The sequence below is a fragment of the Benincasa hispida genome, chromosome 1 (genome assembly GCF_027475165.1).
Source record: "Benincasa hispida cultivar pf3 chromosome 1, pf3_genome.v1.1, whole genome shotgun sequence".
NCBI classification, from domain to species: Eukaryota; Viridiplantae; Streptophyta; class Magnoliopsida; order Cucurbitales; family Cucurbitaceae; genus Benincasa; species Benincasa hispida.
This window is the reverse complement of record NC_143478.1, coordinates 64,869,557-64,895,541: the sequence shown is the minus strand read 5'-3', so window position 1 is coordinate 64,895,541 and position 25,985 is coordinate 64,869,557. Positions and strand designations below refer to the sequence as shown.

At 32.1% G+C, this 25,985-nt stretch overlaps 2 pseudogenes across 1 annotated transcript; one reads left to right on the top strand and one right to left on the bottom strand.

Annotated features, from left to right (window-relative positions):
* Window positions 1–2,911: 2,911 nt before the first annotated feature.
* On the top strand, window positions 2,912–12,688 carry LOC150038632 (uncharacterized; annotated as a pseudogene).
* Window positions 12,689–14,417: 1,729 nt separating this feature from the next.
* Window positions 14,418–17,435, bottom strand: LOC120081088 (SCARECROW-LIKE protein 7 pseudogene; annotated as a pseudogene). Its single transcript, XR_016525368.1, has 2 exons — window positions 15,375–17,435; window positions 14,418–15,103 (listed from the first exon to the last, which is right to left on the bottom strand). The product of XR_016525368.1 is annotated as an SCARECROW-LIKE protein 7 pseudogene (transcript).
* Between the last annotated feature and the right edge of the window lie 8,550 nt (window positions 17,436–25,985).

Below are 25,985 nucleotides of genomic sequence, written 5' to 3'. Positions count from 1 at the left end.
AACTATGACTCTCCCAAATCTTTCATTTGGAATTGAGTCACTAGCCGATCCTTAATTTCAGTCAACATGCCTATATGATTCCCAATGAGTAGGATATCGTCTACATACAACACAAGAAAAGCTACTTAATTGTTGATGATTTTCTTGTAAACACAAGGCTAATCAACATTCTAATCAAAGCCATAATATTTTATCGCAGTATCAAATCTTATATTTCAAGATCAAGAATCTTTCTTCAACCCATAAATGGATTGATTAAGCTTGCAGACCATTTTCTCTTGACCTTGGGTTATAAATCCCTCAGGCTACTCCATATAAATGGTCTTCTCAAGATTGCCATTCAGAAAAGCAGTTTTGACGTCTATTTGCCAAATCTCATAGCCATAATATAAGGTAATGGACATGAGTATCTAGATAGACTTCAACATGACAACAAATGAGAAAGTCTTCTCATAGTCGACTCCCTCAACTTGGGTATAACCCTTTGCCACAAGTCTAGCCTTGAAGGTTTGTGCCTTCCCATCAGCACTCCGTTTTCTCTTCTCATCACCTTCCCATCAGCATCTTCCCAGCTCATATTTTGTTAAATAAATAAATCGTTTGCACATTATAATTACAAGCTACAGGACCCACGATATTTAGGGTGTCAACCCCAATAGCTATATGGTTGGACTTAGCTATAACGGGAGTCCGTATGACTGTTTTATATATCACAACAAAGTTGATGATGGTTTGATGATGTTTCTACTTTTATGTGTAGAAGATATGCTCATAGCTACAAAGTTCAAGTCTGACATTCAAAAATTGAAGAACCTTCTTAGTGTTGAGTTATATGAAGGACTTGGGTGCTGCTCGGAAAATTTTGGGTATGGAGATCTATAAGGACAAAGATAAAAATAAGCACTTCTTGTCATAGAAAGGTTATATTCAGAAAATATAGTCTAGGTTTGGTATGTCATCAGCTAAGCCTATAGATATTCTCAGTGCTGCAAATGCTCGTTTGTCGTCTATGCTTTCACCACAGTCTGAAGCTGATAAGGAGTTTATGTCTCGAGTTCTTTATGTTAGTGCAGTGGGAAGTTTGATGTATGTTATGGTCTTTACTAGGCCTGATCTTGCTCATGTTGTTAGTATTGTTACTAGGTTCATGGGTCAACCTGGGAAGGAGCATTAGTAAGTTATTAAGAGGATTTTTTGTTACCTTAGAGGTACATCTAATGTTGGTCTCGTTTATGGGAATGACATAAAGTGTTTGGTGACCGGTTATTTTGATTTTGACTATGTTGAAGATGTTGCCAGTAAGAGGTCTATGATTGGCTATGTGTTCACTTTGGGTGGTTTTGTTGTTAGTTAGAAGGCAACCTTACAGCCTACAGTTACTTTGTATACTACTGAAGCAGAGTACATGACCTTGACAGAAGCTGCTAAAGAGGGAATATGGTTGAGGGGGTAGTTGGTGATCTTGGTTTGCATCATGACCAAGCTATTGTATATTATGATAGTTTGAGTGCAATATGTCTGGCCAAGGATCAAGTTCATCATGAGAAAACTAAGCACATCGATGTAAGATATCACTTCTTAAGAGATGAACAGAGAGTTAAAGTGATGAACATTGGTACTACTGATATCCCTGTTGATATGTTCAACAAATGGGTTCCACAAGCCAAGTTCTAACATTGTTTGGACTTGCTGAATGTTTTGAATTATTAGTGGTCCCCTTTGTGAGACACATTGAGGCATGAAGAAGAAGTCTAAGTATGTCTGACAATGTTGTTTATGTCGCATCTGGTACATCTGTTATCTAGGAGAGAATTCAAGGTAAAGATGGAACAATATATGTTTACAAGGGTTCTGAGGTAGTTCTGAAAGGCATAAAACGTGAAACACTATATTTCCTATCAGGTTCCTCAATAGCAGGTTATGTTGTTGTTGCTTCGTCTGTCGTTCACAAGGATAATATGACTAAGTTATGGCACATGAGACTTGGTCATATGAGTGAAAAAGAGATGCAAATTCTATCAAAAAAGGATTTTCTATGTGGGCACATGGTGTAGGATTTTGAGTTATGTGAACATTATGTATTTGGAAAGCTTCATCGCAGCAAGTTTCCAAGAGGTGTTCGTCGTACAAAAGGGCACACTTGATTATATCATTCAGATTGTTGGGGACCTTCCAGAGTTGAATTTATTAAAGGAAACACGTATTTTATGTCTATAATTGATGATTACTCAAGAATGACTTAGGTTTTTATGATTAAACATAAAAGTGAAGTCTTCAAGAATTTCAAGTAATGGAAGATATTGATTGAAAATCAAATTGGAAAGAAGATCAACAGGCTACTAATTGATAATGGTCTAGAATTCTGTGGATCTGAGTTTAATGAGTTCTATAAAGCTGAGAGGATTATTCATCATCACACTGTCAAGGATACTCCACAGCAAAATGAAGGTTGCAGAACGTATGAATCAGATGTTGTTGGAGAGAGCAAGATGCTTTCCCTCTAATGCAAGGTTGACTAAAAGGTTTTGGCCAGAAGTAGTAAATACAACATGTTATCTGATCAATTGTGATCCCCACACAGGTATTGATTGTAGAACACCTTACGAGGTGTAGTGTGGTAAGCCTGCAGATTATTCTTTATTAAGAGTTTTTGGTTCTACTGTCTATTATTATGTTAATCAGGGTAAATTAGAACCGAGAGCTAAAAAAAGGTACATTTATGGGTTTTGGGGATGAAGTTAAAGGTTATAAAGTATGGTCACCTTCTGAGAATAGAGTTATACTTAGTACGAATACGATATTTAATAAAAATTCCATGCTTAACTCAACTGTGAAGCCTTTTGTGACGTCTACTGATGTGGGAGAAAGTAGCAGTGTTGATAAACAGGTGGAGATGTAGTTCACTTCAGCTATGAATGAATTACAACACCAAGGTGGAGAAGATCAACATGTCACTATAGAAACTGATGTGCAACCAGAAACTAATGTGCCTGAAACATCAGAAGTTGTTTTGTCTGAAAATTCTAGTTCACAAGTAGATCAGCCGAATATAGCTTGTGACAAAGCTAGAAGAGTTGGTGTTGGACCTCTTGTGAGGTGTGGTTTTGAAAATATGGTTACTTTTGTGCTGCAAGTTGCTGAAGATGTGGATCCTTATAAGTCATCCACCTATAGAGAAGTTGTGTCATGTAGTGAGTCTACTCAATAGCTTCCTGCTATGGGGGATGAAATGGAATCTCTTACAAAAATCAAACTTGAGAATTAGTTAAACGACCTAAGGAGAGAAAATTTGTCACTTGTAAATGGGTCTTTAAGAAAAATAAGGGAATATCATACCATTGTAGAGATATGTGGAGGTCCATTGTCCTTAACATATGCTAAAAAAAACTAATTTATTTAGCCTTAGTGGGCTAGAGATGATATAATTAGAGGCCTAAGACAAGAGCTAGTAGCATGAGGTGTCACTTAATTAGGCAAATTAGCCATGGAAGAACAAGTATAAATAAGAGCTTGAAAGATGAGATCCGTTTTTCTATTTCACTTGTGCCAAAGGGGATATTCTACAACCAAAGTGAAGCTTAATCAGTGAGGAAAACGACTTAGGGCTGCTGAGAAGAAATTCCCACGAATTGATGGTGAAATCTGAAAGAATTTGAAGAGTGTTCTAATTTCTGAACCATCCCAAGCAAGTTGTAAATATCGGTAGATTTTGAGCTCTTTAAGAGGAATTAGAAGCCCAAATTTTGATGTAAGGAAGTATACGAAGTTCATAGAAGGAAGTTTTGAGTTTTGATGAAAGATTTTAAGTTATGAGTTCTGGAAATTGAAACTAGGTTTTGGTTGAATAAGCAGGCAACTGCATAGGTTGAAGAAGCAGGTAGCTGACCAAGGACTAAGGGAGCAAGCGAGCGACTAGGGTTGTTGGTAGGTTGCCTCTTGCGCGCGCCTATTGCACACCCCACACCTCTAGGCGAGTAACCACATTCATCACCCAGCCAGACAATTTCCATCGCCCAGTTTTTGCGCCTTTGACGTTCAACCCGTACACACTGCTGTTGATCACGCCGCTCATTCGTGCGCCTGTTCACACATTTGCAGTCCATGAGAGGCCATTCGATTGCCCTGTGTGTGCGATTTTAAACCCATGTGCGTGTTCTAGCGCCCACACCTAGTGACAGTATGCGTGTGCCTGCGCCAACTAGCCCATTGGTGTGCCTAAGGTGCCATAAGCTTGACATTGACCTCATTTTTAAGTTTTGGTGTTGGTAAGCCATTGTTGAGTCCCTTAAGCAATGTTATGGATGATAGTCTATTAAGATACATAAATAAGAACTCTACAAAGAATATAAGGCCTACTTAAGTTGAAGGGAAAATGACCTAACAGGCTAAGTTAGTTAAAGTCATTTAAGCTCAAAGGTGAGCAAGTATCATTGACCAAGGTTTATTTATTTATGTTATAGACCAAACGAATATTAGAAGGGCCTAACCCTTTGGGGAGCTAGCCTAGTGACAGTGAGTGATAAGTTTTATAAATTTTGATCTTTAAATGCTTTGCATGCCTTTGTTTTATGAATATTTTACTTAAAGTACTTTCAAAGCCTTATTTAGCCAAAGCATGAGCTATATTGAATAAATGATTTATCAAGCATGAATTCCTCTTGAAAAGTTGTAAGCTTCAATATTTTAAAACATGAATTTCATATAAAGTAAGGTTATATGCTATGTTTTATATGAGGTTCCAAGTATGTTTCAATGAGGCAAATTATTCCTAATGTTCTTATAAAAGCTTTACACAATGTTATCTATCTTTGATGCCATGTTTTCTAAGGAATGCTATACACTATATGTTTTAGTTAAATATTTTAGTACCCTATTTATGAATACTCAATACTGAAGGAGAGAAGGTATCCAGGATCCTGATACTAAAAAAGACGAAGACATATAGGACTTATGTTATACCCTGATGTTAAAGGAGACGAAGGTATCTTGGGAAGGACTTTAGAACTCACTTTAGCACACATGAAGACTTTAGGTCGTGTATTAGGGTGTTATTAGCCTTTAGGACATCTCTACGTACACGTATGATTATTATTGATGCTGATGTTGTGTTGGGAATGTTCTAAAACTCGCAGTTCGTAAATTTTGTATTAAAAATTCTATTTATCATTCAAATATTATTGAGTATTTTATTCAATAAAGTTGTTGATATTGCATTCTATTATGAAAATCCAATAAAGAAATTCATAGTTATCGATACAAATGATGTGATCCACAAATCATTCATGTAGAGACATGTGAGTGGGAGCATCATATGCAATGAGTTTGCATAAGACTGAACCTCGAAATAGTCACTTTTCTTTATAACGACCGTTTACTGTTAAAACTGACTATTTCAAACTAATATGACCAAGGGTAACTTGATCTTAATTCGGAGCTAACTATGAACTCTTGTTTATTTTGGTATTATCTTTTGATCTGCATAGATGAGAGTAGTCCAACAGCACTGCTCAATAAGCCTCCCATTTTGGGGATAAGACTAGATAGATAGCTGGGGACATAGCTATACAAGATGGAATTCACTCCTACCCATCTTAGGGTTAGCGGATAGGTTGTTCTCTTAAGTGTTGATTCTTAGTCTTGAACAAAGGGGCCCCACCCTCTCTTGGTTGAAAGGGACATGATTTATAAGTGGTATTATAAATCAATTGTTCAATAAAGGGTCAGTAGGAGGTTAAAGAACAAGTTGTATTCACAGGGGTAAAACGATAATTTTGACCCAATTGTAAATACGAACGACCTATGAAGGATCGACTTATCGATTATGGTTAAAATAGACAGAAATACATCTACAGTGAGGAGAGTGCAACTATCGAGCTATAGTGGTATGTCTTGATAGTTAACGAATAGTAATCAATTCGATTTAAAGAGTTTAACCAATTAATAACAAATCGTTGAAGCTCATGATTTGTAGGTTCATTAGGTCCCTCTACTAGCTCAAAAATTGGATTAATAAATTGAGTATCGTTGAATGAAATTTGAAATTAGGATTATGAATTTGAAACGTTCAAATTCAATTTAGGGTTTCAATTAATTGTATACGATAAAATTGAAACGTTTAATTTATCAAAATTAAACGAAATTGGAGAATCATTAATATTTAAATTATGATTTATATATTAATCGTATAAAATTGAATCACATTCAGTGAAATTGGTATTCTATTAATTTAATATTAAGATATTAAATTAATAATTTAATTAAAAATTTTAATTAAAATTAAAATTCGTTTTATTTAAATTAATTAATTTGAATTAATTTTATAAAACTAAATATTTAAATGAAATAGTTTATTTAAATAGAAAATTATTTTTTTAACATTTTGATTAAAAAATGATTAAATGAGTTATAGAGGACTTTTTCCAAAAGTTTTGGAAAAATCCACTCTCATTTAAGTGGTTAATCACCAAAATCCATTTTTAATTCATTAAATTGGTGAAGCAGGAGCTGGCCTCCATGCAAACACCATATCCACGCATATTTGGGCTTATATATTGAAGCTAAATGCTGAGAATGAGGCAGCTATGCTGTGATTTTAAACCTTAATTGTTGCGGCTGTGAAAACCTATAACCCTCACATAAGTTCATCCAAATTCAGCTCAATTTGAGTGTTTCCATCCACAATCCTCCTTGAGTTTAGTAGAAAAGATCTTGGTGGTGGTCTACTTGAAGTTTCAAACTCAAATTTCTGGATTACTTGCTGAATTTGTGGAGTTTTTCTTTAAAGGTAAAATGTAGCTTAAATCCTCTTGTGAACTTCCATTGAGTAGAATGTTTCAAACTCAAATTAAGTGTAATTCTGAATTCTTCTGTTGCATGTTATATAACTCCTTCATGGTGATGTAGTAATTCTACCTCAGCCAAGGTTATTGACGTTGGGAGTATGACCGAAAGGGGCTCTACCAAACTAAGGTTTAAGGGTACAAAGTTGAGCATGAATATTTTATATGAACTATGAAAGAATTTCTAGTTGTCAGTTATTGTATGAATTCTTCAGTTGATTATGTTTATGAACATTTGTTTTAAAATAGTTACTCATTGGGCATCCCAACTCACTTGTTCAAAATATTTTCTTCCCCAGGTAGCGGTTGAAGTTCTGGAGCTTAACTTATAGCTACCAGTCTGCCACAAGATAGTAGATTCTTAATAGACTCTGAAATTACTTAGGTCTTGGTTATGTCTTTAATAGTTTTGGAAGCTCATGTACATGTAGTTGGGAAAGGTAGAACCTTAAGCTCGTAATTAGGTCACATCACACATCTTCTTCCCTAATTCGAACGCCAGCCTCCATCTTCTTTTTCTTCTCGATTCTCCTTTGGCACTTTCTCATTCTCTTTCTCAGTGTAACACCTTTCTACTTCTCTTCATCTTCACTTCATTTTTGGCTCTCATTTCCCTCTTCCATCTCAGGCTTCCACTTCCATCTCCAATTCGCACCTCGGCCAACCACCAACTTTCTGCCATCTTCAGGTTTTCTTCGATCAAGATTGTATCATATCAAGTGCGCCTTTTTTTTTTTTTTTGAGTAACCACATCCATAGTCACTACTTTCTTAATTGAAGCTTGAAGTTTAAGACAGCTGCAACATTTTTTTTAATTATAATGAGATAGAAGGCAACAGTAGAGGAGAAGGAAAGAGGAAGAAAAAAAAAGCGTTTTGAACTGAACCGAACCGACCTGAACCGAAACAGGTTGGTTCGGCTCAAAAATCAAAACTGAGGAAAGTTGGTTCCTCTTTAGTGTAAATTGAGCATTTCGATTAGATCCTTAGTTTTGTCCAAAACTAGGCCAAAATGAACTGTGCACACCCATATCCTAGATTAGTATTCAGATTCATTGAAACATGAGATTCATTTGAATCCTCGTCAAGACTCACACTCACTTTCATAAAACTCCTCATCAAAACACGTCTTCCTCAACTTCATTGTCATGAAGATTCTGATTCATTGTTCTATACATACACACACAAAAAAAAGATGCAAATTACACGTTACACCTCTGTGAAATGTATAAAACACAAACAAAACATATAAATATTGAAAAAATAATGAAATTTTATCCTTGTACCAAAAAGTGGTGGTGGAATCTTATGTTTCAACTTTAGGAAATCAAGGCACAAATATAAGTCAAGTCACCAAAAAATAATGGAATTTTATTCTTGCACCTATGTTTCAACGATAAGGTAATTGTTCTTGAAGGAATTGAAAGTGGTGGTGGTGTTATTGATTCTGCCTCTGATGTTTTTACTCAGCTCGATGGTTGAAACTATGGCATCCAGTGCCCAAAAACGAGGTAGTAGAAGACCTCCATTGTTGAAGAGATCAGAAAAAACAAAATAACAACTGTTATTTGATTAACTTTATCTAAACTATTAATCTAACCACGATTAGGGAAGACAATACAAATGCTAAAAGAAACAGCAGCAGGGTAGAATATTAAAATCAAAGGAAAGAAAAAAAAATACAAAAACAACAATGACATTCATGTAGCTACTGTTGAAGCATTGAACAAGATAACCATACTTGTTGGGATTATTTGGAACACATATTTAAATCTAAACAACTAAAAAAAATAAAAATAAAAACTCTCCCTCATCGTTTGTTCCTTAAAAAAAAAAAAAAAAAATCTTCTCTCTCTTAAAAATTGAAAAAGAAAACTGAAGATGAAGTTTCTTCACCAAGTTCGGCGGTTCTTCTTCCTTCTTTGGCTCTTCCTTTTCCTTCCTTTATTGGACTCCAAGAACTTCACCTCTTCCAACGTTGGATTCAAGTGTCTTTTGAATTTTTTTCTCTTTTTTTTTTTTTCCTTAAAGAGAAGAACATTTTACCCCATCAATAAGGATTTTGGTTTAAAATTAACCCAATCATCATCATCATCCTAATCTTTCGATAAGTCATTATCCATTATATTATCTCAAGGACCATTATTGAAATCTCACGGACAAAAATGTTAAATTTTGAAACATAAGAACTCAATAGAAACTAAACTCAAAATCTAGGGATCAAAAAAGTAATTTTTTTCTTTTTTTTTTATGTTGATATCTTTCTCTTTTTATGTTCAAGTAGAGATAGAGAGTTGAACTTTTGACCTCTTAGTCGATGACACTTTTATCTTGTTGTCAACTAGGGGTATTCAAATAACCCGAACAACCTGGACTATCCAATCCAAAATGTAAAAATTGGATTGGGTTAGTTTTGTTCTTGGATTAGATTGGGTTGAATTTTTTTATTTTTATTAAGTTGGTTTGGATTGTGGGTTATCTAAAAAAATTTTGGGTTGACCCAACCCAACCGAATTATATATATATATATATATATATATATATTTCTCTTTGTTTAAAGTTTGATTTATTTGTATTGAATAATTTTTTAATTTTTAATATTTTTCTTTTAAAATTGTTATGATATTTGTCTTTGTTTAAAGTTTACAATAAATATCATAGATATTTGGTATTTAGCATCTTAATTTTATGAGATTTTAGTTATTAGTCATGCATTGTATATAAATTTAATTTTATGAGATTTTAGTTATTAGTCATGCGTTGTATATAAATTTACATACTTTTTATTAAAAATAAAAAAATAAGTTATAACCCGACAATCCAACTCGAATTTAAAGGATTGGGTTAGGTTGGGTTGAAAATTTTATTTGGATCATTTAGGTTGTCAATCAAATCAACATGAATTTTTTAATTGGTTCAAAAAATACTTCAATCTAATCAAATCCAACTCATCCAATACACCCAATTGTCAACCTATGTTTTCATGTTCGCGACATTGCTAATCTGTAGTTGAAGAATGATTCTACTCATGACCGTCCCTTAATCATGAGCTTGAGCTTTTAATAATGGCGTTTAAATTGAAATATATATTTACATTTGTTATTTCAAATAGAGTTCTCGAATCACCTGTTCCGAGAAAATAATAATATCTTTATCAATCTCTAATACTCGAGAGTCCTGAGATAATTTTTTTAATCTTGTTAAATTGTTAAAAAAAATAAAAGAAAAATAATAAAAAGAAAAATCTGTAACATGACTTTTGAATGATGTTAAACTATTATGTTTTTTAAAATATTTCATTTACTTATATTATACCATTCCATAATTTCATGGTTTGCCGAGATTCTCAATAGGACATCAATGTATTACGTGGAGAGTGAAATTAAACCTAATTAATTTAATTATAGTCAAGATTTGGATAAAGATAATCAAGTCAAGAAAATATTTTAATTAACTTGACTCGAATATAAGCCGAACTAAGAGAGTGAATCGAGTTGAAAGATTGAGCTAAAAAATGCAAGTCAAGTTAATAGACTTTTGGGTGACTTTTAACCAATTAAGAGTAATAATGTGAAGTATGCATTTTAGTCGTGCAAAATAGTAATATATATATATATATATATATATATATATATATATATATATATATATATATATAATTAGGGGAGGGGTCGGCGATTTTCCGACCCCACATTTTGCAAGGCAGCTCAACTGCCAATATTAGTGTCCTCAAAGGAGGTCAACCCAACTATATATATATAAAAGTATTTTTTAGTAGAATTATGCATGGTTTCGTCATATTAGATATTATGAAAAAATTTTAGTATAACTTTGAAATGCATGGGTCATGTATTTACGTTAAAAAGAGCATATCAAAATAATTATTTTTTTTGGAGGCTAATAAGTTGCCTATTTTTGCTTTTTATGACCCATTATTTGTTGGACGATTAATATATCAAAGAGATATAATTACATTGTAAATAATAATTATTGAATCAAGCGTCATAGTTCTATCCAAAAATCGAGCACATCAAAGGTTTAAATGTGTCACGGCTCAGATAATGTGACTCAGATGGAAACAAGCAAATTAAATATTGATAATGGCTTGGAAGCCGAAAGGTCAAGCTAGGTTCAATTATTAAATGGACGACCTATATAATTCTTCGAAGAGGGGATGTTGTTAAACTTATTACCAATTGAATTAGATTCAAACCTGGTTTCTAACTTGAGCTTGGAGTGAATTTGAATATCGAGTTACTCTCCTTAAACAAAAATACAAATTTACCATTGATGCAATTTTTGGTATCAACATCTTCCATCTTCCACCAATCTAATTAGGATGTATTTGGATTACTTTTTTAAGGGATTAAATTTGAAAATAAAAAAGTTATTTTTGAAAAAAATTGTGGTGTTTTGATAACTCTCAAAATGCATTAGTTTAAAATGAGTCATTTTCAAGAAATTATTCAAAACCAGATTTTCTTCTCTCTATTCTCTCTATTTTCCTCATTTTGCCCAAGAATTTCACTAACATCTTACATTTGGTAGCTTCGATTTGAGGTTAGTTTTTGTTTTAATTTGATATTAGATTTGGTTGGTTGCTTTTCGGTGCTGGGATTACTTTTGATTGCGTTTGGATTAGATTTGCTTGGGTTTGATGGCATTTTTTTCATTGTGCTTTGAATTTTACAACATTCTTTGCCTTATTTGATTGAATCTACTTATTGATTTTCATTGTGCTTTGAATTTGATTGAATCTACTCATTGGGTTTGATGGCATTTTTTTCATTGTGCTTTGAATTTGATTGAATCTACTTATTGATTTTAATTTGTAAAAATTCAACTCAATAACCAAAAGAAATCAGAAAGTAAATAAAAAATGGACTTGGGCATTCCCAATTTCCTAGCTAACATGGAAAAGAAACACCCACATGAACTTTGTGATATAACTTTGTAATATTAAACATATATGTTACTTATAACTACAAATATCAAATACTACATTTAACTATGACATTTGACTCCCTCCAACCTTCTCTCTGCATACAAATATTCATCCAAAGGTTCTCGAACAAATCCCATTTATATCCAACCACATTCGAATAATCAAAGTATCAAAGATATCACCTAAAGGAAAGCATATACCGTATATTGGTCGAAAAAATATTATCACCCAAAAACATTATAGCAGTTTGTGATATTAACATGTGTTTTACATCTGTTCGAGTTGGATGGGAGGGTGTCATGATGTCTGAATTTTTAAGGAGGCATTAAGAATACCACATTTAGGATTTCCACAACCACCTAAAGGTAAGTATGCGAGAATGAATATATTAATGTTTATTATATTTTTTTAAGTATTTTTGTTTTATTAATAAGTGTTTATTTGATTGTTTTAGGAAAATATTATGTCGTAGATCCAGTTATCCACAAATGAAAGGATATTTGGGTCCTTAGAGGTGAGCAATACCATCTTGTCGATTTTCGATGTGAAACCTGACCCAGAGGCATGGAGGAAGTATTTAATCATAGACATCCTTCGTTAAGATGCACATTTGAGAGAACATTTGATGCTTGGAAGAATAGATGGAAAAATGTTTGCAAATGCATAGTTTTTCATTCGACAAATAAGTAAGAATTGTTGTTGTTTCAATGGCTCTCTATAACTTTATAAGATTTCATTCAAAAACAGATTTTGAGTTCAAGCCTTATGATGACAACGAGATGCTACTACCTTCAAATGATGAAAGAAAACAAGAAGACGCCAATCAAGAACATAGAGGTTCAGTTTGTGAAATGGAGATGAAGGAAGAACGTGATTGGATTGCACAACTTCTTATGTCTAGTTGATATTATATTGTCTAGGAAATATTATTATTATTTATGTTTTGTTGTTAGAGATCGATTATTTTTTTTATGATTATGTATTTACGTTTCAAGAGATTTGTGCTTCTAAAACTGAATTATCCAAAAAAAATTACAAAAAAATGAAATTAATGTTTTGTTTTACCTTCAATAATTTCAAGTTTGTAAAAGAAATCAATAATTTCAAGATAACGTACGATTAATTTCAAAATATATATCTTTCTAAAAAAAATCAAAATATATTTATTTCTTTATGAAATTAGGCCATAATATTTAATAGTCCTTTATCTTATTTAGACTTAAGTGTAAAGATTTTTGACATATGACAAATCAAAACAAGTTATGTATATAAAGTTCTAATCAAACATGAAAGTGTTTAGATTTTATACAAATTTTAGAAAAAGTGTATTAAAAAAATTGCATTCTTGGAAAAAATATTTTTTTATAGACAATTCAAACCATTAATCTCTCTATAAATAACGGAAAAAAGACATGAGAGAAATGTACCTTAAAATGTCATATTTTATATTGTCAAAACCATTCACAAACTCATTACTAACTTGAGCGAAGAATGCCTAGTTCAACATCAAACAAGTACAAAAATGTTGTGGTACAAGCTTGAGTTCAATTCCCATCTTAAAAATTTATTATCATTCCAAATTTCGACATCATTCTTGATCACTAATTTTATTTTTTGAAAAAAAGTCTATTTTAAAAGAATGTAATTTATTTTATTTTAAAATGATTGTTCGCTTTTCAAACACTGCTAGAATAAAGTACAGAACCAATAAATAGTCCAAAGGTACTATAGTATAAGAATCTTTTAGTAGCATTGTCTAATGTCTAGTTTATTACTCACAAATTAGAAAAAGGAAAAAAAAATACACGAATCTCTACTAGACTGTTAAAAAAAATCGATGGCTCAGAAAAATCAAACAACCTAACCCAACCCAATTTGTATATTTTGAATTGTCAACTCATTTGGATTGGGAAGAATTCAAATAAATGAAAATTCTATGAATTAGATTGATTCATGGATTCACCTAAAATAACTCAAACTAATTCAAACTTAATATTAACTTTAAAATTTTATTTTCTTTATTTATAACATAATTATATATACATATTTATTTTACTTTTATTTAATTTTTTTAAATAATTTATTTTCAAACAACTCCTAGAAATAGTTTTTTTAACACTTTAAAAGAAAATTTTCACTAAATAAATTGAAATTGAGTTTTATTATTAATTCAATATATAAAAATAATTAAATCAATTTTTTACGTATTAACATTTTATTTTTTTAGAATATAAATTTAGTAATCCAAATCAACCCTATCCAATTCAAATATTTTATAGTTTGATTGGGTTGGATTCATTTTTTAATAATGGTCGTAGAACAATTGGGTTAGATCTAAAGTCATTCAACTAAATCCAATCCAAGTCTATATTTATAATCAAATAAATGAAGGGAAAAAAAAGGCCCATAGCTCTTAGGTACATACAATTTTCTTCCCCTAATTTCATACATTATTCAAATTAACATATAATATACCAATGGAAAAGCAATGACAAAAAAATGAACCAAATCTGAAACCCAAAAATGGGTTTCTCGACAGGTCAATATTGGCCCCCACTCACTAATCCTTTTGATTGCGATAAATTGAAAACATTTAAGAAGGAGAAATTGTGGAGATTGTTTAGTAAACTGAAATACAAGAATTAAAATGGGTCGTATAGACTTTTATATATAAAATAATAAATCAAACTAAATAGTATAAGCTAAACATATTACAATTAATATTAAATAAATACTACATATACAACTTCCCGGCAAGCAAACGTGGCGGTGACGATTTGGAGCTTGAAGATATCGATAATTATGAAGACTTAAACAGAGGAAGAGCAGTGAGGCTCAGATTTTCTCCAAGCTTTGAAAAGGGCAAAGAAAGTGATGATGAAGAAGTGATTTGAAGGGGGAAGCCAAGAATGAAGCATTGAGAGAAGATTTGGGAGATTTTTCTCCATCTTTAAAGGTGACATTTGAAAGATTTTATAAGAAGAAGAAGAATGAGCTTATGAGGTTTGAAAACCACAACAATATGAAGATGAAGAATAAATGATTTTCACAGATCTCGATGTGACGTCCTTGGTTGGGAACGTGGTGGCCGGCAACGGCGTTTGAACCCTTCTGCTTCCGCCGTTTGCGGCCGACACGCGACGGATGCGCCACGGGCTCGAATTTCTTGTCCTTGTTGGAGTTGGAGTCATCTTGCTTGCCAGTTGAGTCCGCCGGGAATTCCTAGATCCATTTTTGGTGGAGAGTGAGAAGCGAGAGGAGAGGTTCCACTTCCGGCAGTTACCGCCGGAGCTAAGAATGCAGATGTCCAAGATTTGGCTCTGATATCATAAAAATATTTAGAGAGAAAAATAAATTGTGGAGTGAGCTACTTCACAAACTTAAATACGGACTAAATAATATTTAAATAATTTAAACTAAACGTATTACATTTGATATTATACACTCTAACACAAATTAAGGATTGAAATAAAATATTAAACTGCCAATCATATCTTTTCTGTTCTTTTCTTTTTTTTCAGATTTTGAACAGAAGAGCTTCGAGATTTGATGTTTGATGTTTGATTTACTGTTTTTCGGTTTCATCCATACCAGTGAAAAAGATCTGGCTGATTGAAACTGTTTACTACCCACCAACAACGTGAAGAAGAAGAAGAAAAATGGAAGGGAAGATCAACGCCAGGAAGATACAGTTAAGAGAGGGACGTCGTTCCATGCGAGAGACAGAAACTCCGGCGCCGATGCGATTAAAGTGTAGAGAGAACTATAATTGTAGTTCCATAAAAGTATATTCGCCTGACTAATGGCGTAGTGGCTGAGGGCTACAGGTTCGAATCCGGAGCCTTCCATCAGATTCTTCCATTGTTCTTTGTCTTCCATGCGTAATCTTCTTTTGCTTCTTGAATCTTCTTTGGTTCCAACCACGCCGGCGATTCGACGCCCGAGTAACAGTTTTTCTAACTGGAGTCTTTCTGGCGAGTCTCGAGGCAAGTTTGGCTCCAGCGATTCGAAAATGGCGGAGTAGAATTTCAATGCGTTCTTGAATCTGTTGTAGAATCCGATCCGGTTCAAACTCGCCTCGTACTCGCCGAGAGTCACTATTTGAGGGCTCAACGATTTTGCTAATCGAAGAGCATTATGAACTCCAGCTGGATCCTCGTCGAGGAGATTGTACAATTGAAGCATGAAATTCACGGCCAATACCTCGTCTGATTGAACGCTGAAGGTGGATTCGTTCAGGTTCTCTATCGGCGTTAGAATCGGTTCGAACTCAAAATTCAATTCTAGAAGCTTTGCGAACTCGGAGAGTCTGTTGCCAGTGGCGTATAAAGACGCTGCCGGTGAATCTCCAAGCGACGGCGCTGGTATTCCGGAGATACGAACTCTGATAGGCTTTCCGGTGGCTCGTGTGGCCAAAGCCTGCAGAAGCGCTGCCCATTGAACGCCCTGAATGATTCCGAAGTCGACAATGTGAATTTTACTTGCTCTCTGTGTAGCTTCCAGAATTGCTTGGTTAGCCGTGAGATGCGCGAACTTGGAGTAAGGACAGGCGTCGTTCAGAACTTTGTATGACAGCAAGAAATCTTCAGAATTAGCATCGCTCTCACTTGTATTCAAGCAATTATTCATCGCCGTCAAGGATAATCTCTCCCGAAGAGCCTCGCCGAAGTAAAACGCCACTCGTTCAATCGGATCCCCATCTTCTCGTAACGATTTACTAATCCGATTAAGAGTTTTCCCTGCTCGGTTAGGTTCAGAATCGCAGAGCCGCGCACAATCAATCAAGACTTTCAAAAGCGGCGACGACGACTCGACTTCGCCCTCAACGACATCATTCTTCAACGGCCTCTCCACCGGTGGATTCGTCACTATATCCTCCTTCACCAGTGGTGGAGACGACGGCCATGGAGGCGGAACACTATTCATCTTGGACGAACTTTCAGGAAGAACAACTGGGTTGAACTCAGAGGGTGGAGAGGCATTAAAAGGATCCGCAGCACCATAGAGACCAAACTCAGCATAACCGTCACAACCAGACGGCAAATTGGAGGAATCTCCACCGGCGACTAAACTATCCATCCACTCATCAGATTCAAAGTCTGCACCGGCGGGGCCAAAATTAGGGAAGAATCGGAAAGCAGGAGAAGGGTGGTCTAAATTAGGGAAATGAAAAGAAGGGTCGGTAGAATCAGGAGGTCCGGCGACGTGGAAAGGGTCAGAGAAGGCAGAAGCAGAAATCCCAAAGGAGAAATTAGGAGAAGAAGAAGAAGAAGAAGAAGCCATAGCTGGGGAAGGAAGAAGAGAAAAGGGGGTTGTTGTAAGTGGAGAAAGAAGATGGTGTTGGTGTTGATCTTGCTGTTGTTTTTGGTTGATGACTTGTTGAGCAATTGCCATTAGATTGCCACTGTCTGCACACATATACGCCATTAAATCTGAAACAGAGAGAAAGGGGTGGGATGGGAGTCACATTACCAGAAGAAGAAAGATGAAGAGAGATGGAAAGTGGAGAAAGAGAGAAAGTAAATTAATGGAGGTAACAAAACAACACACTGTGGACCAGAGGAAAGGGAGAGGGAGTATGGAACTGCGATTTGGAATGGTAGAAATAAGGTGTGAGTGTGTAGAGGATTGGAGACTGGAGTCAAGTCCGTTGAAGGACGAACGGAAGTGGACCCCACTTTCCCCAATATAAACATTTTAACAGGATACACAGTGTGTGAGAAACACATTTTTGGCTACTTTTTTTAGTCCCCAACTTTGCTTTTTCCCCCTTTTTCCCCCCTAAAATCCAAAAACTACTATTTCCGTAAATTACCCTTTCAATTTCAAATATCATTTCACCTATATCGTCTTGCTCCTCACTCACCACCATTGCCATTAAATTTTTGTTTATGATGAATAAATATTTTTAGGTTAAAATACTATTTTTCTTTTTGTCCTTCTACCTTCAAATCTGTTCCATTTTCCATACTTTGTCTAATTTTTGTCTTTTTACTTTTTAAGTAAAAATTAATTTTAGTTCCTTTAAATTATTTTTTATTGATTGAATAATGATAATAATGTTTATGCAAATAAATACAATGTGTAAATGTGTTTTCAAATTTTATAGTGAAAATGGTAATAAAAAAAATGAAAAATTCAAAATAAACTAGTAATAGGGACTAAATTTAAGATCTATTGAAAGTATAGAGACTAAAATTAGACATTTGAAAGTATATGAATTAAAATTGAATAAGTTCTAAAGTATAGGGAACAAAATGGTATTATAACCATATTTTTATTATATGATAAAATGTTGGTTTTGGTTTCTAATATCAAATTAATTAATTTAATTAAAGATAACAAAAACATGCTCTTATTCACGGATAATTTTAGCATTTTGAGAAGTTCATTACGTAGAATTCGAAATAACGATTTCAATGCAATTTGAATCACTCCAATCGAACTCAAACGAATAAGATATAGTTAATATAAGCTTAACATAAAAATATCCAAAACGAAATTTAGTACTATTATAGTACTAACTCTCTATATTCATTATTTAGCATATTATTAAATGATTTATTAATTTATTATTTATTTACGTTGCTAATGAATTTTAAATGCTATTGGTACCTAAAAAAAATTATATATCGCCGTGGTACTTGAAATTTGTCAACCTGTGGTAGCACAGAAAGTTGTTTTGTGGACCTTTGAGAGCTTTTGGCATTGAAAAACGAAAATCTAAAATATTTTAACCAATGCTACAAATTGAGTTTGATAAATTTATTTTCAAATTGTGGTTACATTTTATTGTTTGAAATTAATATTTTTTTAAAATTAATTGTTCATATTAATTTATTTGTATTGTAGTTCTAAATTTCATATATTCATTTTGCCAACCTTGTTACAAAATCAAATAAGGTGCTAAGGTTAATTTCTTGTTTAATAGAAAGTGAATTTATTTGCATAAGATTCTTGTTTAAAGTATTCATTAGCAAAAAATGTGTTAAATTCCTTTAATTAGATCCACATTAGTAAAAAAAATTTAATAAGTTTTAAATAAACCTTATTCATTCCTCTAAGTTGTCATATCAATCCTATAAAAAAAAATGTATAAGATATAATATTATGTAAACAATAAACATTTTAATAGAGATATCCACGGGGTAGGGCAGGGACAGGGAAGCCCTTCCCGTCCCCGTCCCTGCCCCCTATTCCATTTTTCTTCCTTGTGAATTTTCCTACGAGGATCAAGTTCCCCGCAGGCAAAATTTTCTCGCCATCATTTTTTCTAACAATTTTTTATTTCAATTAAATATATATTTTTAACCATTCCTTAAACATATCCAATGCAATTTTCATTTAAATATATTATCAATTCTTGTAATAAAAACAATAATACATATTCAATTTAAAAAATTATAATTAAAATACTAAATTTTCATAATTTTTATAAATTAAAACATCATCTCTTAAATATTACAACATCTAAAGAGTTAAAGTAATAAAGCATTAAACTTAAATAATTAAAAACACCATAGTCATCCTAACAAAGTCTACAATATTAATACTGATATACACACACATTATATATATATTATAATTTTATAATTTATATACAAAAGTCGGTGCAGGACGGGGACACGGGGCATGGTCGGGGTCGGGATCGGGGAATATATTTCCCATCCTTGGCCCCAAATTGAAAAGGGAAAAAATAAATTTTCCACTCCCTCCCCCATTCCCCGTGTATTCGAAGATTCTCCGCCCCGATCTCATGGATTTTTTTGGACATCTCTATATTTGAACCCGTTTAAAAAGTGTATGATATTTGTTTATTAATTTTTTTGAATTTTTTGTTTTGCAATTTTAAAAATGTTCATCTTTATCGATTGACATTCTGTAAAATTGAAATTTCTAAATTTTCTTCCTTATCGACATTTTGAACTTGCTTACCACTCACTTGCAACCAACTATAAAATTATACATGCCTCAACATCACTAGTAATTTTCTCTTACAATAATAATAATAATATAATTTTCTAAAATAACATTTCAAATTTAAAGGTGGGGATTTAGACTAGTTTTGTTATAGATAAATATAAATTTAAGAAACAACTAAAAAAAAAAAACCTAGAGAAAGAAAATATGGACATAACTAAGGTGAAACGAGTCAAGGACCAACTAGAATAAGTCTAGCAAACATAATTGACCATACTCAAATTATGCTATGAAAAAGTATAATTAAGTGTTAAAAGCTCAAAATCTCATCTCGACTATGGTTAAGGAGACAGAGGGGTGAGCATTTCTCAGTAGCATTCTTAACATGCTTCCAGCCTAGAAAGACCTATGTAGAATCAATTTGACCTCTTTTGATATGGTACGAGAAGGAGATCATAACCCCTAGATTAATACTCATACAAATGTAATAACAACGAAATTAAATTCAAACTTGTGTAGATTTTTTTTTCGTTTTGAAAACGTTCAAACATCACACACTAGTGTGCAATTTCCTGTTGTCTTTGCGTGTGATTTCATTGTGTACGAATTTGTAGTTAAAGCAATACAAATTTAAGCCTTTTTTTTAACTTAGTTTTTGTGTAGAAGAAATTCAATTTTGTCGGGTTAGATTAGGAGGACTTGGGAATAGAATAAAATATCTAGCATTAGAAAAATTAAAAAAGGAAAAAGAGAGAAAAATAAAGTCCAATCCCTGTCAGGACAAGCTGTGTTGTGCGGCTTGATTACGTGGCACTGATGCGATGGTGGGCCAGGGCGATATGACAACACCAACTCATCAACGTCCACATTCCGCTTTTTTCACTTTCTTTTTTATTATTATTATTTCATTTTTCTGAAAAACATTAAGCAATCATTTATTATTTAAACTTTTATTCGTTACATTTTATTCTTGTATTCTATATGGATACAATTCGTAAAATATAAAAATTAAACTAATGCATATTAAAGTGACTAGAATTGATGATCAAAAGTGATTTTTAATGTAATTTTTGTGGTGGGATCCATGATGCTGACGTAAGACCGTGGGCCCAATTCTTCACCTTATTTACGCACGTCGATTTAGGGCGAAATGGTGTCCGCTTCTTCTTGATGTTGACTTTCTTCTTCCTCGCACACTAAATGACATCAAATCCTCACCATCCATTTCTAATCTTTTTATGTGAGAGCTCAAGAGATGAATACGGCCAACCTCACTTCAGATATGGTTTCATTGGTTAAAACTTAAAACCATCCGACAATTTTTTTTTTTTTTTTTTTTTAATAAAAAGAATTCTATTTCAATTTCTTTTAGCTTGGTCAGGGTAACTAATTTTTACCCTAAAAAGACTCAATTTTAGATTTAGAACATGTTTTATAATTTTTTCCTTATATATATCACTTATTAAGGGTGTTCAAAAAACTCAATCACTCGAAAAAATCGATCAATCCAAACCAATCCGTACGGTTTGGATTGATTATCAACTCATTTGAGTCGAGTTGGATTCAAATAAATAAAAATTTTATGAGTTGGATTGGTTCATGGGTTTACCTAATATAACCCAAACCAACCTGAATTTATTTTAACTTTAAAATATTTTTTTAATTACATATAATACAATTATTTGTACATATATTGATTTTAATTTTATTTAATTTCAATATTTTTTTAGTAATTTATTTTTCAACAACTCTTAAAAGTAGTTTATTTGCACCCTAAAAAGAAATTTTTTATTATATAAATTGAAATTGAGTTGTTAATTTTAATTCAATATATAAAAATAATTAAATAAGATTTTTACATATTTATGTTGTGCTTTTTTTTAGAACAAAATTTTAAACAAATGACTCGATTAACCCAAACCAACCCAATCCAAATATTTCATGGTTGGGTTGGGTTAGGTTCATTTTTTAATAAGGGTTATTTGGGTTGAAGAAATTTATAACCCGAACAATTAGGTTGGATCTAAAAAGTCTTTCAATCCAACCCATGAACACCCCTACCACTTACCTTCACCAAGTTGTTTTCATACCATGTAATGTAAACGGTCTTATCTTGAAAGTCTAAACTCATTAATTGTGGGAAAAAAAAATTGTCTGATGCACAATATCAATTACTAATTAGATCTTTCAAAGTTTGTTATTTTTTTTGTTAAAAAAAAATATAAAATACCATCCGTTTCATGCTAGATACGTATTTTATAATTTAATCGAGAATATATTTATTTTAACAATCATTGAAAAAAAATCCTACTAAAATCAACAATTACAACACACATACAAACACACCTAACTAAATTGATCACACACAACAGTAACAATATCTTATTGATGTTTGACGTTTTTTCTAACACGACATCGAATCCTCGTCATCTCCTAACAAATTTTCTATGTTTGTTAGAGCTAATATAAAGGATGGTGAATAAATTCGAACATGGTTTAACTGATAATGACGGTAATAACTTTTTTTTTTTTTCTTTTTCCTTTTCTTGGTCTTTAATGGGTCGTAATTTGGGATATCTATCCTTAATTGTTAAAGAAAGTTAGAAATTTGCGGTAAAAAAAGATGAGGGGAAAAGAGAAGAAATGGTTGTAAAGAAGTTTTATTTTATTATTCTTATTTAGTTGGGAAGAGAGAACTTTTATGGGCGGTAAGTGGGCCTTGTGGGCCCCAAAATGGGCCGGGAAGGATGGAAAAAGGGCCGATATGGGTGAGGGCCCACAGGAGTGATTCTCGACCAACCGAAATGGAACAGCTCGAAAAAGCAACGGTGGAGGGCACTCCCCACAGTCGCACTTTGACGGGTGCAAAAGCAAGAACCCTAATTCCACGTTGGCAATTAAACATATACAAAAATAATTTCCATTTTTTCCCAAAAAGAAAAAGAAAAAAAATCATCTTCATTTCCCGCTCCCCACTCACTTTGAGTCAACTCGTAATATCCATCGAAAGAAAATTGTAAAAATCACTCCTGAAGTATAGAAGTTGTTAGAATTACAATACGAGTTCTAAGAAGTTATAAAATTGGTATAATGAAATTCTAAGGGGTGTTTCACCTACTAACTTCATAAGTCAGCGTTGAACAACTCAATTTTAATAGTAATTGAAGTTTGCATATTTATCGAGAAATTTCATCTTATAACTCTACACTCTAAAAACAGATTTTATAACTCTAACATATTAACTCAGACTTCATCACTTAACTCAGTGTCCCAAACACTTCTTAAGGTTATGACTCCATCCATTTTTTTTAGTTCAACTTGTAAAGGTGAGTGTTAGAACCACCTTTAAGTAATTGAGTCATGATTCCATCCATATCTAATTTAAATAGTTGAGCTATATTCAAATTGACTTGACAACTATACCAATAATTGAATGAGTATAACTGCAATTATTTATAGGTTCGAAATAGTCATTGTAACAACCATCATTACCGTTCAAAGTAGTTTTATTAACATGGTTCAAGTGCAAAGTTTTTGTAAGTTTGACGAAATAATTACTAAAATTAAGAACATGTTTGAAAGTGACTCTAAAATGGTTAAAATTAGTTTTTTTTAAAAAGAAAATTGAAAAACCACTCCTAAACATGCTTTAAATCCTTCAAAATCAATTGATAATATAAAAATTACATTTAAAAGTTTAAAATTAAACAATAAAATGTTTTTGTGACATCAAAAGCATGTTTTAGAGCGATTTTCAACATAACAAAAATGATTTTAACAACTTCAAAATCATTCCCAAACATGCACTAAAGGTTTGAGACTCAAACCCCCTTTGGATTGACTAAACTTTTTTTTATAAAAAAAATACTTTTATTCAAATTCTTTTGATATACACTTTTTAAAATGAAGTGTTTCAAAAGCTATTTTGAGTGGTTACATTCCAATTTTTCTTTTTTTTTTTTTAGAAATGACTTATTTTTAAAAATTAAATACTTAAAAAGTGAATCTAAACATACAATTGTAGTTTTTGTTTTTTTTTTTCAATAAAAAAGTTTAAAATTTATTTTCCCTTTTAATTACTTAACACCTTGTTTGGCTGCTCCACATTGCCTGTCCAGTTTGGGATCTCCTCCACTTAGTGCTACACACTATAACCATATCAAAGCTTCAGAAATCTCAATAAAGAAAAAAAAGGGTCCAATTGCTTGTAATAATTGTCTGCTAAATAATTGAGTTTTGGGAGATGGGTTTCCAATCAGAGCCTTAATTAATTAATCAACAATATTAGAAAAGATTGGTAAATGTGAAGAGAGGTTTGGAGATTTGTTAAAGAAAAAAAAAAAAAAAGTGGTTTAGTTTAGTAGGAAATTTTACTAAAATGCTAGAAAAAAGAAAAGAGATTAGACAAAAAATCAAAGCAATCAATTCAAAGGTGATCTTTACTTTGTTATTAAATTTAGGAAGACCCCACTTTGTGCATCTTATCTAAAGAAACTTTTTCTCAATTTCCCCCTCTTTTTTTACTCTTGATATTTCTAATTTTTGGTTTCCAATCAATCTTTGAACTATTGGTATTCACGCGTCAGGTCGATTTATTTAGTTAAATTACAAATTTAGTCTCTAAGTTTTAAGATTTATGTCTAATTGATTTATAAACTTTCAAAAGTGTCTACTAAGCCTATAAATGTTTTAATTTTATATCTAATGGGTCTCTAAATTTAAAATGCACAATTAATTGTTAATCTTTCAATTTCATGTCCATTAAGTTCCAAAAGTTTTTAGAACTGTATTAAATTCTTAAACTTTCAAATTTGTGTCTAGCAAATCCCTTTTTTAAAATCCATCTTTGATTTTTTTTTTAAAAAAAAAAATTAACGTAATTACCAATTATAAGATTGAAAATATAAAGCTCCATTAAACATAAAATTTTATTTTTATTTAATAGACCAATTATCATTTTTTTATATAAGAAATTGATTGTTCCAAGGACATATTAGTTAAAAAAAATTGAAAATTTAAAAATTATTAGACAGAAAATTTGAAATTTGAGACCAATAATAGAGAAACTAGTTCAGAGACTTCTTCTAAATCGAACTTTAATTTTAATATTACAAAATCAAAATTTTAATCCTAGTAGTCTAATCTTGCTTTTCTTTCTTCGGCTTTCAAGATTTAAAGTTACAAGCTCAAACCTTCTTTTGCTTTAACAAGTAAAAGAAAATGTGCGTATATTTTGCAAATGTCAATATATGTGTCGACTGTTTTCTTCTTCATCTAAACTTCATCTTTAATATATATATATATATATATATATATATATATATATACAAAAGCGTCCCTTATTTTAAAGGTAGGAGGACGGACTGACATTTCATTTGACGGTCTAATAAGATGTTTGAGTATCGATGCAGTGTACTCATGAATATATATATATATATGTTGAGCTAATTTCAACTGCCACTAGTTTTCAATATTGGGGGCTGGTTTGGCTTTTAAGCAAAGGCAAACATAAATTGATTAAACAAAATTCAAATGAACAAGAGATGTAGATCAAAATTGAAAAAGATCAAAAATCAACTTAATCATTTAGATCAATAATGATTGATACAAAAAATAGATTATTTGTCAATTCAACTTCAACTCATCCAATTGATGATTGTCAAACCGACTTCAATTCATTCGACTGATCATTTATCAATTCAATCAATTTTACACAGTTCTGAAGCAGATTCTCAAGAAAATAAATTGATCTTAAATTTTTCCCCTCTAAAATGTCGGCCTACAATTTTTACCAAAAATTGAACCAATTAACTCATACCAGACTCTGAGAAAACTTATAGTTCCAAGCAAGTCTATGGACATTTAGAACCAATTTAAAAATGATTGTTAGGTTACAAATCACTCTAAAACATGCTTTCAATAGCTTAAAATCAATATTAATATATTTTTTAAATAGTAAAATTAGTCTAACGTTTAACTTCATTCTTTTTAATGACTTTCATACCCTTAGACTTTAGAGCAAATATTGATTTATGCCCTTAAACTTCAAAGTTTGTATTAATTTAAACCTTGAACTAATAATTTTATCAATTTAAACTTTCGTAACTATATCCATACACACACTCCTCAAGATTCCGTCCATTATCTTATGAAACTTACCGTTTGAGACAATTAAATTACTAAATTTTCATAAGCTAATCAATTTAAACCCCTTATAATAATTACCCTTGAATTCTCAAACGTGTAGACTTCTTCAAATGTCAATGTACAAAATGGATGATT